The sequence below is a fragment of the Pantherophis guttatus genome, chromosome 2 (assembly GCF_059756535.1).
Source record: "Pantherophis guttatus breed Tessera chromosome 2, ASM5975653v1, whole genome shotgun sequence".
Lineage (NCBI taxonomy): Eukaryota > Metazoa > Chordata > Lepidosauria > Squamata > Colubridae > Pantherophis > Pantherophis guttatus.
In genome coordinates, this window is record NC_142064.1 from 131,272,683 (window position 1) to 131,284,912 (window position 12,230).

Below are 12,230 nucleotides of genomic sequence, written 5' to 3' on the forward strand. Positions count from 1 at the left end.
ACACACAAGGAATTTGTCTTTGGTGCATATGCTCTCAGTGTACATAAAAAGACAAGATAAATTCATTAAGAATCATAAGGTACAACGCTTAATGATAGTCATAGGGTACAAATAAGCAATCAAATCATATTAGGAAACAGTCAATATAAATCTTAAGCAACAAGGTTACAGTCATACAGTCATAAGTGGGAGGAGATGGGTAATAGGAATGATGAGAAGATTAATAGTAATGCAGACTTAGTAACTAGTTTGACAGTGTTGAGGGAATTATTTGTTTAGCAGAGTGATGGCATTTGGGGAAAAAACTGTTCTTGTGTTGTGATGGGAAGTGAAAGTGAAGATGCCACCTTGGGCAGTCTGCCTCAGTGCTCAGTCATCCTCCTCATTAGAAACATGAGTTCCTCCAACTTTAACACGAGGCTCTGTGTGATATAGTGCTACATTTTTGCCCTCTTCTAAAAGGCATCCAGCATCCACCACACACTCCTCATAAAGGTAAATTACACGTAGCAATCATGTCACTTCTTTGACAAGCTGAAAGGACTGTGATCCTGTGATCCCATTACAGCTTGGCTTTTTCCAAACCCTCAAATCATTCTTCAACCATTCCTTCTGCAATTCAGATTTTTTTTCCAACATCTGTTTCAAAGAAAATACGGGTGCCAAAGTTTGACACAGCAGCCAACAATGTCTCACTGATGCTATTACCGGCATATCTTTGTGTGCTTTCTTACCCTCCTTCCAATAAATCTATCCAAGATTTACATATTTACCCCTCCCTCCCCAAGTTCGGGAGTGGGGGGGGGGAATCTCACAGATGGAGATTTACAAATTCAAAACATTCATCCTGTCATTCACGGATCACTTCTTTCTTCTAAGCCAGGCTAGGTGCATTTTTGATGGAGAAAGAAAAATTTACAATATTGTTCTAAATACTGCGGTCTATAGATGCTTAATAAAAAAGAAAATATATTGCCCCACTCCAATGTACAGACAGGGGATTGTGGTAACCAAAGAAAGGGGAGGGAAAAAAGGAAATGGCTAGGACTGTTTCCCTTTAGAAGAGCAGAGGCAGAAAAGTGAAGAAGATAAAGCTTTCTTGGCATGAGGACAAAGTGAGGGTGGGAAGAAAATTCAGCTGTTCAGAGTCTGTTTGCTGTAAAAGGCATTTCAGTTGAGCCAATAGAAATATTGACCATCCTAGCTGGTCAGAAGCAGCCTGTAAAGATAGCTCTGGGCCTTTTTCCTGCTCTTTGGAAAAGAATAAGAATGCCAACTTTTCAGAAAATTGCTACAAGAGAGCCAGTTTGGTCTAGTGGTTAAGATACAAGACTAGAAACTAGGAAACGATGAGTTCTAGTCTTGTCTTATAGATGAAAGCTGTCTGGGTACCTTTGGGCCAATCACTCTCTCTCAGCCCAAACTACCTCACAGGATTGTTGTTGTGAGGAAAAAAGGAAAGAGGAAGGAATATTAGGTATGTTGGCTGTCTTGTGTTATTTAAAAAAATAATAACAAAGATATAAGTATGGGATATAAATAAATAATAATAATAATTGCGTCCTAAATGGCAAATGATGCACAAGCATTAATCTATCAAAAGGTTTACTTTCAAATGATAGAAAACTGCTACGCTGTCCCTCACAGCCACCCCTGGACGATTTCTACGCAGAGAAGACACCCTTCCCATTTTTCTCTGTTAGTGGCAACAATGAGGATAAGGGTTCTTTCATTGGAGACATGAAAATTTCCCCAAACTTAGTCTTATTAGGGAAAGGAAAAAGGGAATAGAACTAAACAAGCTTCAGACATGTGGTCACGGAGGATCCAGGGGCAGGATGATTTATCCTCACTGTGGGGATCACTCACCTGGATTTTATGAATTTCTAAAGAGCTCCTTCAGAGGTTTTGTGGCGCAAGAAATGCATGGCTCCTTAAGGAGTATGGATATATAGATACATATATTTTGACAATTACAAAATGAGACAACCAAAGACAGGATTATAATTAGCTCCAAATTTGGAGTGGAGGTGGGGCCAAAGAAGTAGAGGGCCTGGGCATTTTCTCTTAGCTAAAAAAAAAAATAGGGAGAGAAGTCATGTGGGGGTTTTCCCCCTTCAAACCAATCCTAGCTACTAGCCAGATAAGACAAATGAACATTTTCAAGTTGGAATAGTTAGAAACTGCAGCTTAAGTTGTTTGTACAGGCAAGTCCTTGACCATAACTGAGCTGATAATTTCTATTGCTAAGCAAAATAGTTGAGTTTTCCCCCTTTTTACAACCTTTTCTGCCACGATTCCTTAAGTTAGTAACAGAGTTGTTAAGTGAATCTGGCTTCCCCATTGACGTCACTGATCAGAAGGTTTCAAAAGGTGATTTTATTTATTTATTTATTGAATTTATATCCCGCCCTTCTTCCCGAAGGGACTCAGGGAGGTGAACAGCCGAGAATTAAAATAACATACAATATAAAAGTTAAGATAATTAAAAATAAATTAAATTAATCGGCCTCCCAATTTAAAACCCCTAGCTATACAATTAAAAAACTAATCCATAAAACCTATTCAGGCCAGGCCGGCTTGCTGAAATAAAAACGTCTTCAGGGCCTTACGGAAAGTGCGGAGATCCGGAATCAGCCGTATTCCGGGAGGTAGCTCGTTCCAGAGGGCGGGTGCTCCCACAGAGAAGGCTCTCCCCCTGGGGGCCGCCAGCCGACATTGCTTGACCGACGGCACCCTGAGGAGGCCCTCTCTGTGAGAGCGTATTGGCCCCCATGACCCCGGGGCATTGCAAACATCATAAATACATGACAGTTGCCAAGCATCTTAATTTTGATCACGTGATCATGGGGAGGCTTCAACAGTCGTATGTGTGAGAAAAAAAGTCATAAGTCACTTTTTTAAGTACTGTTGAAACTTTGGTCACTAAATGAATGGTTATATAAATCAAGGACTACCTGTATCTTATATTGTTCCAGATTGTTTTTAAAGCGAACTTTACAAATTCTGGTCTGGTTTGCAAGGGATTGGCAATAGGGCAAGACTGGCGCTCAGTCTAAATTAAGGCTACCCCACAACAGAATAAAAATTAAGCCTCACTGGCTGCTGGTTTTTGTGTGAGCCAATCTACCAGTATCTCCTTTTTCCTTGCAGGGATTGTTCCCTCCTCACTAGATGAAAGGCTTCATCTTTCCTTTGTTTTTCCAGATGTTTGCATGCAGATTACCAGATGTTTGCATAACCCTCTTTCCACATTGTCTCAACTGACATTAAGGCAGATTCTCCCACAGTACCCCAGGCCTTTATGGCACCATCTTTGCTCTTGTCCTGCTGTAATCAAAACAGTAAAGAGCAATTGTTCTTCCATTCTTGCTTCTCAGCTGGGTCGTGGAAAGAGGAGGAATGGATAGCACAGCTTTGTAGAAACAAAGAAGCGATGTTCCTGTGTGGCAAAATAAAGTTATTTTAAAAAATAAAGAGAAGGGGAGCTTTGTATTTCTGTCAGGAGGGGTTAAGAAAGCAAAGGGAGCTTGCTTCACCGAGTTTAGGCAGAAACTGAAAAATATCCATAGGGAAAAGTTAGGGGTGAATGGAGTGCCAGATTCTGGGACAGTTTCTTGATTTAACCACCATTGTGGGATGAACTGCAAAACTATTTTTAAAAATGGTAGCAGCCCATCAGTGGAGAAAATAGCTACTGGTTGATTGGTCCACACAGGAGCTAATCAGCAATCAGCCAGTCAGGCTGAAGGAGAAAGGGTGGGGCAGATACTGCAGCCAATCAGAGCTGCATCTGCTGCTAGAATGGAAGGATATACTAGAGATTGTTCACTGTGAAGGGTTTAAGGCAGCTGAGATGGAGAAACCTGGAGAATATGGACATTGGGAGCATCATCACCCATTTCTGGGCTGAGGAAGCAATGGGTGTCCCATATTGGCAATGGGCCAAGCAAACGTGTGGATCAAATGTGTAGATAGGCTGTTGGATGGAACATGAAAACTGTACAGAGCATATTATGGGTATATGCTGTTTCATCTCTGTGCCACCACACAGTATAAGCTAACCCACAGACTTGTTTTTTTTTTTTTTTTTTTTTTTAATTTGATTTATATGCCGCCCTTCTCCGAAGACTCAGGGCGGCTTACAATGTGCTCAGCAATAGCCTTCATCCTTTTGTATATTTATACAAAGTCAGCTTATTGCCCCCACAACTGGGTCCTCATTTCACCTACCTTAGAAAGGATGGAAGGCTGAGTCAACCTTGAGCCTTTGGCGAGATTCGAACCCTGCAGAATTGCAGGCAGCTGGTCTTAATCAGCTTAATAACAGGGTGCCTTAAGCCCCTGTACTACCAAGGCTCTTTGCTCTTTGCAAAGCATTTATTGGTGACCCCATTAATTAATAAATAATGACAAAAAACCAAACATAGCACTTTGCCAAATGATTCATGCAAGGAAGTAAAATTTCATGCATGCAAATTATTTTCTTAAAAGACCACTTGAAATAGGTGCCTATTAGGGAACTAATAAATAAATGAACATCTTAATTCTTTCCTATATTTGTGTTTGACAAGACTGCCTCCCTCGTACTCTTTCAGTATAAATGCGACCCCCATATCCCCTCCTTTCAAATGAACCTAAGACAATATCCTTCAATACTACAAAAATCCAAGAAAAATATCCTAGCACTTTTTTTCACAATTATTTAAAAGAGAAATTATGGCACAGGCTTGCTGAACAGTAAAAGCAGCATGCAGCCGAAATAAACGCTGTAACAAAGGAAACTAAGAGGGTATGTTCTGCATAATTATATCTTTCTTGGTAATTGGTATCCTATATTAATTACACATTAATTCACTGTATATTCCAGATTACACATTAATTCACTGTGTATTCCAGATAACATCATTGTCATATAGTTTCATTCTTCTGCAAACATTCCATGCTTTTTTAAAGAATAGATATACTGTATAAGTGTTTTATATACTGCAGTTGCACTACTAACCTGCCAAGTATAACTAGTCAAACTATAACTGAAGTTTTTCTAGATGCTATTATATCTTTAATTAAAAGCTTCCTACTTGTGAAACCACAGTGGCTTTTGTTCAGGGCAGTTGGATGACTAGAAATGAATTATTTCCTAACTGCTGCTGAGTTTCTCATTTTTATTAGAGTAAACACTTCATCTGTGATTTTATTCATAATGTCATGATTTTGCTGTAAAAAATTGTAATGCAATTGTTCTGTTATAAATGAAAGAAGGAAGGAAGGAGGGAAAGAAGGAAAAAGGAAGGAAGGAAGGAAGGAAGGAAGGAAGGAAGGAAGGAAGGAAGAAAGAAAGAAAGAAAGAAAGAAAGAAAGAAAGAAAGAAAGACCCCTCCTCAATCATTCATTATGTTTTGTTGACACTTCAAAAGTAGAAACTGACTTACAAAGAGACAGAAAAACAGGCTAAGTATGAGCCGCAGCTAAGAAAACTGCTGTAAATACTTCACTTCATCTGTCCTTATTGCTGATTTCACAGATGCTGTTTCCTGTCTCATGGTAAATCAACAGCTAAATTGTTGCAGTTCAGAGAAATATGATGAGGTGGCAAGTCTTTAAAGATGGGAGGTAAAGTAGAGCAACAGAGGGGATGAAATGAAGAGAAGACAGGAAAAACAAAAGAAAAGATAAATAATGGATAAAAGGGGAGGGTACTGGATTTTTGTATCTTTCAAAACATTTTTAGAAAGAGAGGTAAAAAATGTGATGGTTTGATGCTTTCAAAAGAAAAAAGAGAGCTCTGGCCTACTCACGGCCAACATAAGCTCCTGAAGGTGTGTCTCTGAGGAAATGTAGTTCCTTCTAGGAAAAGAAAATATTGTTTCCAGTTTTGAACTGTACAGCGGCATACTCACTCTTTAGGTCCAACATTTGCATCCTGATACTTGAAATTACCTTGCCTGGACAATCATGAACCTGGTCCAGTTAGACTCACCTTGCTCATCCTGAGAGTCAAATTTCTTTGGTGATGTTCTCTGAAGCACCTAACCTCCTCTTATTATACAGTATATCTTCCCCATATTCTACTCCACCGTCATAAATTCAGCTGAAGTTGCTCAAGATACAATCTTCAGCTAAACGTCATCCTTCTAAACATAGGAAGGGAGTTGCTATGGGAGGGGAGGGGAGCTCAGATCTATGGTAGACATCCCTCCCCCCCATTCCCATTTTTATAGTCCAGAGAGCTTCTCTGACCAAACCTGGTTAAAAAAAAAAAATCTGATTTGCAGTTTCATGATTTTTATTTTATTTTGCCACGTAAGTGTGTAAAGCCCCCATTTTGCTCCTTAAAGCCACTCCCTTGACTCAAATAAGACTGACAATTCCAGCCCCACCCACAACTGTGATCTAATTTGTGCTTTATTAAATTTATATCCCACCATTTGCATCTAGAAGCTGAGCATTCCTTCCTCTCATTTAGGGAATAACACTCTTGGGACGTACCTTGAGCCAGAGAATGACTGGCTCAAAATCACCAAGGGAGTTTTTGTGGCTAGCGGGGACTTGAACCCAGGCCTAGTCCAACGCCTCCACCACTACACCACACATGCTCCTGATGTAATGGGCTCAGCTTTGTCTCTTTTGCTTTTGTCAAACTAGGGGAAGAGTGTAATTAAAAATGGGGGATACAATGCATAATGCCTCCCCCCCCCAAAAAACCCAAAGCTCCTTCTCACCTCGTCTGATTTTTATTTATTCTTATTTATTTATTAATTCAATTTGTATGCCGCCCCTCTCCGAAGACTCAGGGCGGCTCACAATGCATTTAAAATCATTATAAAAAACATTTAAGAACTAAAAACATTAAAAATATTAAAACTCATTCATACCATTCATGACCGGATCTCGCCAGGTCCAAGAGCAAGATTAACGGCCCCAGACCTGCTGGAAAAGCCAGGTCTTCACCGCTTTTCAGAAGGCCAATAGGGTGGGGATGGTCCAGACCTCAGGAGGTAACTGGTTCCAGAGAGCTGGGGCAGCCACAGAGAAGGCCCTCCCCTGCGGGCCCGCCAGCCGGCATTGTTTAGCTGACGGGACCCGGAGGAGACCAACTCTGTGGGATCTTACCGGTCTTCTATTCTTTCTATTTTATTCCTTCCTTTCTTCACAGATGAATTCCATGGCTGGACAGAGGTAGGGAAAGCAAAGTGGCATGCAGGCTTTGATCTCTGAATTAATTTTATATAGAAAGATTTGTTTCCCCTATCCCCTGCCCCCCCCCTTCCCCGGACATCCAATGTGCTGCTGGTTTATGGGCACATGGAGGAAAATCAATACTCTATCAAAGAAATTCTGCTTTTACACTGGACCTTTCTGGTTGCAGCTGCTATCCATCTGAGCCTCTAAACACTAACTAAATCTAGTAGCCATTGTTCACCAGCCCTTCTGGGGGTCAGTTTGCTCTAGCACAATTGTTTGGGCTCTCGAGAAAGCTGGGGTTTTTTTCTTTATTATTTTTATTGTATTGTATTGCCCTTTGCTGTATTTATTTATTTTACTTTGGTGTGGCTTTTGTGTTTTGGGGAATGGATTATTTATCATCCACTTACCATATTATTTATGTATGCCTATTATTGCTGTTGTGCTGTTTTGGCAGTCACTGCATCGGCACTAACTCCATTCTGCATCTAAACTAGGAATCTGTTTGTTTTATCTGTGATTTCAGATCAATTTTGCTCCTGATGATTGCTTGGATTGTCCCTGCAGTTTTCTGGGCAAGATTTTTAGAAATGTCCCAAAGGTGTTTTTTTCAAGAGGCAACTGGAGTTTCTGGTTTTTCTTTGAAGTTGTTTCGCTTCTCATCCAAGAAGCTTCTTCAGCTCTGATTGGATGGTAGGGTCAGAGTCAGAGCTGAAGAAGCTTCTTGGGGGAGAAGTGAAACATCTTCAAAGAAAAACTGAGCACATTGTAAGCCGCCCTGAGTCTTCGGAGAAGGGCGGCATATAAATCAAATTAAAAAAAAAAAAAAAAAAAAAAAAAAAAAAAAAAAAAAAAAAAAAAAACCAGAAAGTCCAGTTGCCTCTTGAAAAAAGCACCTTTGGGACAGTTATGACCCGGATGACTGAGAATCTCCATAGACATTTTCAGAAATGGTTTACCCTTGCCTGCTTCCCAGGGCTGAGAGAAAGTGACTGGTCCAAGGCCACCCAGTTGATTTTGTGCCTATGGTGGGACCAAACTCAGTCTCCCAGTTCCAAGGCTACTGCCTTTAACCACTGTACCAAACTGGTTCTGAAACCAGGATTAATAGCACCATACTAACAAGTGACCAAAATGTTCAAAGTAAAGGCTTCCTTGGGCATTATATTGTATCTTCAATCTTGTTTAGAAAGATGATCAAGACTTGATCCCTTTAAGTTTTTTCTTTCTTTCTGATAATAATTGAAACGAGTCCATATGAATGAATGTTTGGCTTTATATGTTCTTTATATAATTCCTTTGAATTGTATTTTTAAAAGTGTGTTTAAAAAAAGAAATGCTTATTTTTGTACATCACCCTTTTCAGGTAGAAAGATGGGACACAAATCCCTAAAATAAATCAATCTCCAGACCATTCACGACTCTCATCAAATCAAGATTTAAGAGGCTTAGTTAAAAAGCCACATGAAAAGCAAAGCAGCACAGGCTGTATGTGAAGTGCATGAAAATGATTCGGGTAGCATTTTTAAAGTTCATTTTTGAATATTTATTTATTTATTTAGAAAATTTGTATAGCTGTGCACCTCACAAAAAGGATAACATATTGGTCAGCAAGAAACAACCTCCCTGGTGGCTTTGCTTGAACAGCTGGCCCCGCCCTCATCACTAACCAAAAACTTAAGACTGCACCATGGGAGAAAAGCCCCTAACTCAGAATGCCTGTGTGTAGCAATAGCAATAGCACTTAGACTTATATACCGCTTCATAGTGCTTTTACAACCCTCTCTAAGCGGTTTACAGAGTCAGTATATTGCCCCTAACAGTCTGGGTCCTAATTTTACTGATCTCAGAAGAATGGAAGGCTAAGTCAATCTTGAGCCGGTGAGATTTGAACTGCCGAACTGCAGCTAGCAGTCAGCTGAAGTAGCCTGCAGTGCTGCACTTTAACCACTGCGCCACCTCGGCTCTATACCTACATCAGTGTACCTACATCAGTGGGTACAAATGTTGCTCTGTTCCATTTTTTTGTGTACTCCTCCAGTGTACTCCTCCGGTGAAAATATAATTTCCAAGAAAGCACAGAGTGTATTGTTCCATTAAAATATGCAGAAGTAAAATGTTTTCTTATTCAATAACAGATTTATTTGGTACAATTCAAGGCATATTACATAAGGCGCCCATCTCATGAAGAGGATCGGACTGAGAGAAACCGGATGGCCCAAAGTCACCCAGCCGGCTTTTGTCCTTACGGAAGAACTAAAACTCCCAGTCTCCCATTTTCTATTACAGCACCCTAACCATTACAATATACCAAAGTGGTTTCTTTGTTTTGCACTGTTGTCTCTATTAAAATAGCTTTTCTGACGAGCATAAATATATCATTTCATGGGATGGAGTAGGCAGTCCACTGTAATCTGCTAGTTAGGAAGAGAAGAAAGATTTATGGTCATCACATTCTATTACAACTTGCAAAAATGAAAGGAAGCTATGCTTATCCTCTAATGAAAAGCCTCTTCTTTGGAAATGGGCATTTTATTGAGCATGCATTTATGCTTTCCCACTGTGATTTCTTCTTTTTAAAATGGTTTTAAATGTGTACATCACTCTAGAGAGGTTTTGCTCATGGGTAGCCAATGACTATCTTAGCCAAACAAACGGACAGAATTACAGATAATGGAAGATGGGTGAATTATTAAAAAGCAAAGGCAGAGAGGCATTAGTGTTTAAGAAATAACGTAAAATTTACATTGAGTGATATCTTTACTGGGAATAATTGATTTAAAGCATTATAAAATCAGCAGGGCACACTGCGATTTCCAGAAATGTTCAGCAGCTTGAAAGTTAAAAAGGAAAAAGAGTTACTTTGAAGTAAGATGGGCGGCCCATAAATTTTATAAATAAATAAGTAAAAGGACTGGGAAAGGGAACCTGGTCTGTTGTTTAAGTCATAAAGCCTACATGAAACAGCAGTATCCTCCAAAGTGGTAGTAATTTTCTCATATAAAACTTTTTCAAGCAATGTCACTAGGTGTACCAGATCTGATGGAATGTGCAACTGGAAAATCAGTAGATAGAAGTTTTGGCAACACACAGCTTTCCCAGACTCTACAATCCTGAGCTGGATGGAGGCAGGATAAAACAGTTCAGGATACCTACACCCTAGAATCCCTCAAGATACATCTAGTAGGTTAGAAGCTTATAGCTTTAGTTTCTGTCCGCTAGGTGTAAGCAAATAAAGGATTGACTTGATTGGAGCTTGCTATGTCATGTTTGAGCTAGGGCCTGACACCAGACCAGGAATCAACTTAGCAGAAGAAAGCTAAAACTTATTTATTTTTTTTTAATTTGATTTATATGCTGCCCTTCTCCGAAGACTCAGGGCGGCTTACAATGTGCTCAGCAATAGCCTTCATCCTTTTGTATATTTATACAAAGTCAGCTTATTGCCCCACAACTGGGTCCTCATTTCACCTACCTTAGAAAGGATGGAAGGCTGAGTCAACCTTGAGCCTTGGCGAGATTCGAACCCTGCAGTAATTGCAGGCAGCTGGTCTTAATAACCAGCTTAATAACAGGGTGCCTTAAACCCCTGTACTACCAAAGCTCTTATTTAATTGAGTCTGGCTGTAATACCAGAATTTTGCAAGTATGTTTGCCTTTAGTACCTCCTCCTGCTTCTTATACTCCACTGAATTAGGGGGCATCTACCTGTGCTCCTTCTGAATGATATCTTGTGGTTTTGGAGTTAAAAAAAAAAACAATTTCAATGTATTTTGCTTAGGTAGCAGTTCTTGTGTATTTCCATCAAGGTTGGCTTCCTTATTCTCTACACCCAAAGGCAAGCAACTTCAATTTTGAAATTCAAAATTCTTCCCTACCGGTTCTGTAGGCGTGGCTTGGTGGGGGTGGCAGGGGAATGATACTGCAAAAACTCCATTCCCACTCCACTCTTGGGCCAGCCAGAGGTGGTATTTGCCGGTTCTCCGAACTACTCAAAATTTCCGCTACCGGTTCTCTAGAACCTGTCAGAACCTGCGGAATTTCACCCCTGCTTCAGATATTTCTGAAGATCTCACAATATGGACTATTTGGAAAACTGGCTTGCCAGACTCTTGGTGGGAGGAAATCATCTCCCCAGTGCAGAAATTCTTGCTTTACTTCAATTCCCAAACCTGGAATTCAGTGGTGGGATTAAAAATTTTTTACTACCAGTTCTGTGGGTGTGGCTTGGTGGGTATGGCGTGGTTTGGTGGGCATGGCAGGGGAAGGATACTGTAAAATCTCCATTCCCTCCCCACTCCAGGGAAAGGATACTGTAAAATCTCCATTCCCTCCCCCTCCAGGGGAAGGATACTGTAAAATCTTCATTCCCTCCCCACTCCAGGGGAAGGATACTGTAAAATCTCTATTCCCTCCCCACTTCAGGGGAAGGTTACTGCAAAATCCCCATTTCCTCCTGATCAGCTGGGACTCAGGAAGCAGAGAATAGATGAGGACGGGGCCAATCAGAGGTGGTATTTACCGGTTCTCCAAACTACTCAAAATTTCCGCTACTGTTTCTCTAGAACTGGTCAGAACCTGCTGAATACCACCTCTGCTGGAGTTCCAGTCTTGCAAGGGGAAATGTCACTTGATCCTTTTTCAGCTTCATGAGCTGTGTTGGCTTGGCACAGTGGTTAGAATGCAGTATTGCAGACTAAAACTGCTGACTGCTGACTGCCAGCAGTTTGGCAGTTCAATTCTGACCGGCTGAAAGTTGACTCAGCTTTCCATCCTTCCGAGGTGGGTAAAATGAGGACCCAGATTGTTGGGGGCAATATGCGGACTCTGTAAACTGCTTAGAGAGGGCTGTAAAGCACTGTGAAGCAGTATATAAGTCTAAGTGCTAGTGCTAAGTGCTATTCTCATAATAGGAATCACTTTGGGTTTATTTGATTTTTCCATATGAACTTTAAAAAGAATACTGGTGGCTCTTTTCTATGGAATGAGAAGTTTTTCTTTAAAACAGGACTTGGTGCCAATCAGAGCACTGCAGTGGGTTCTGC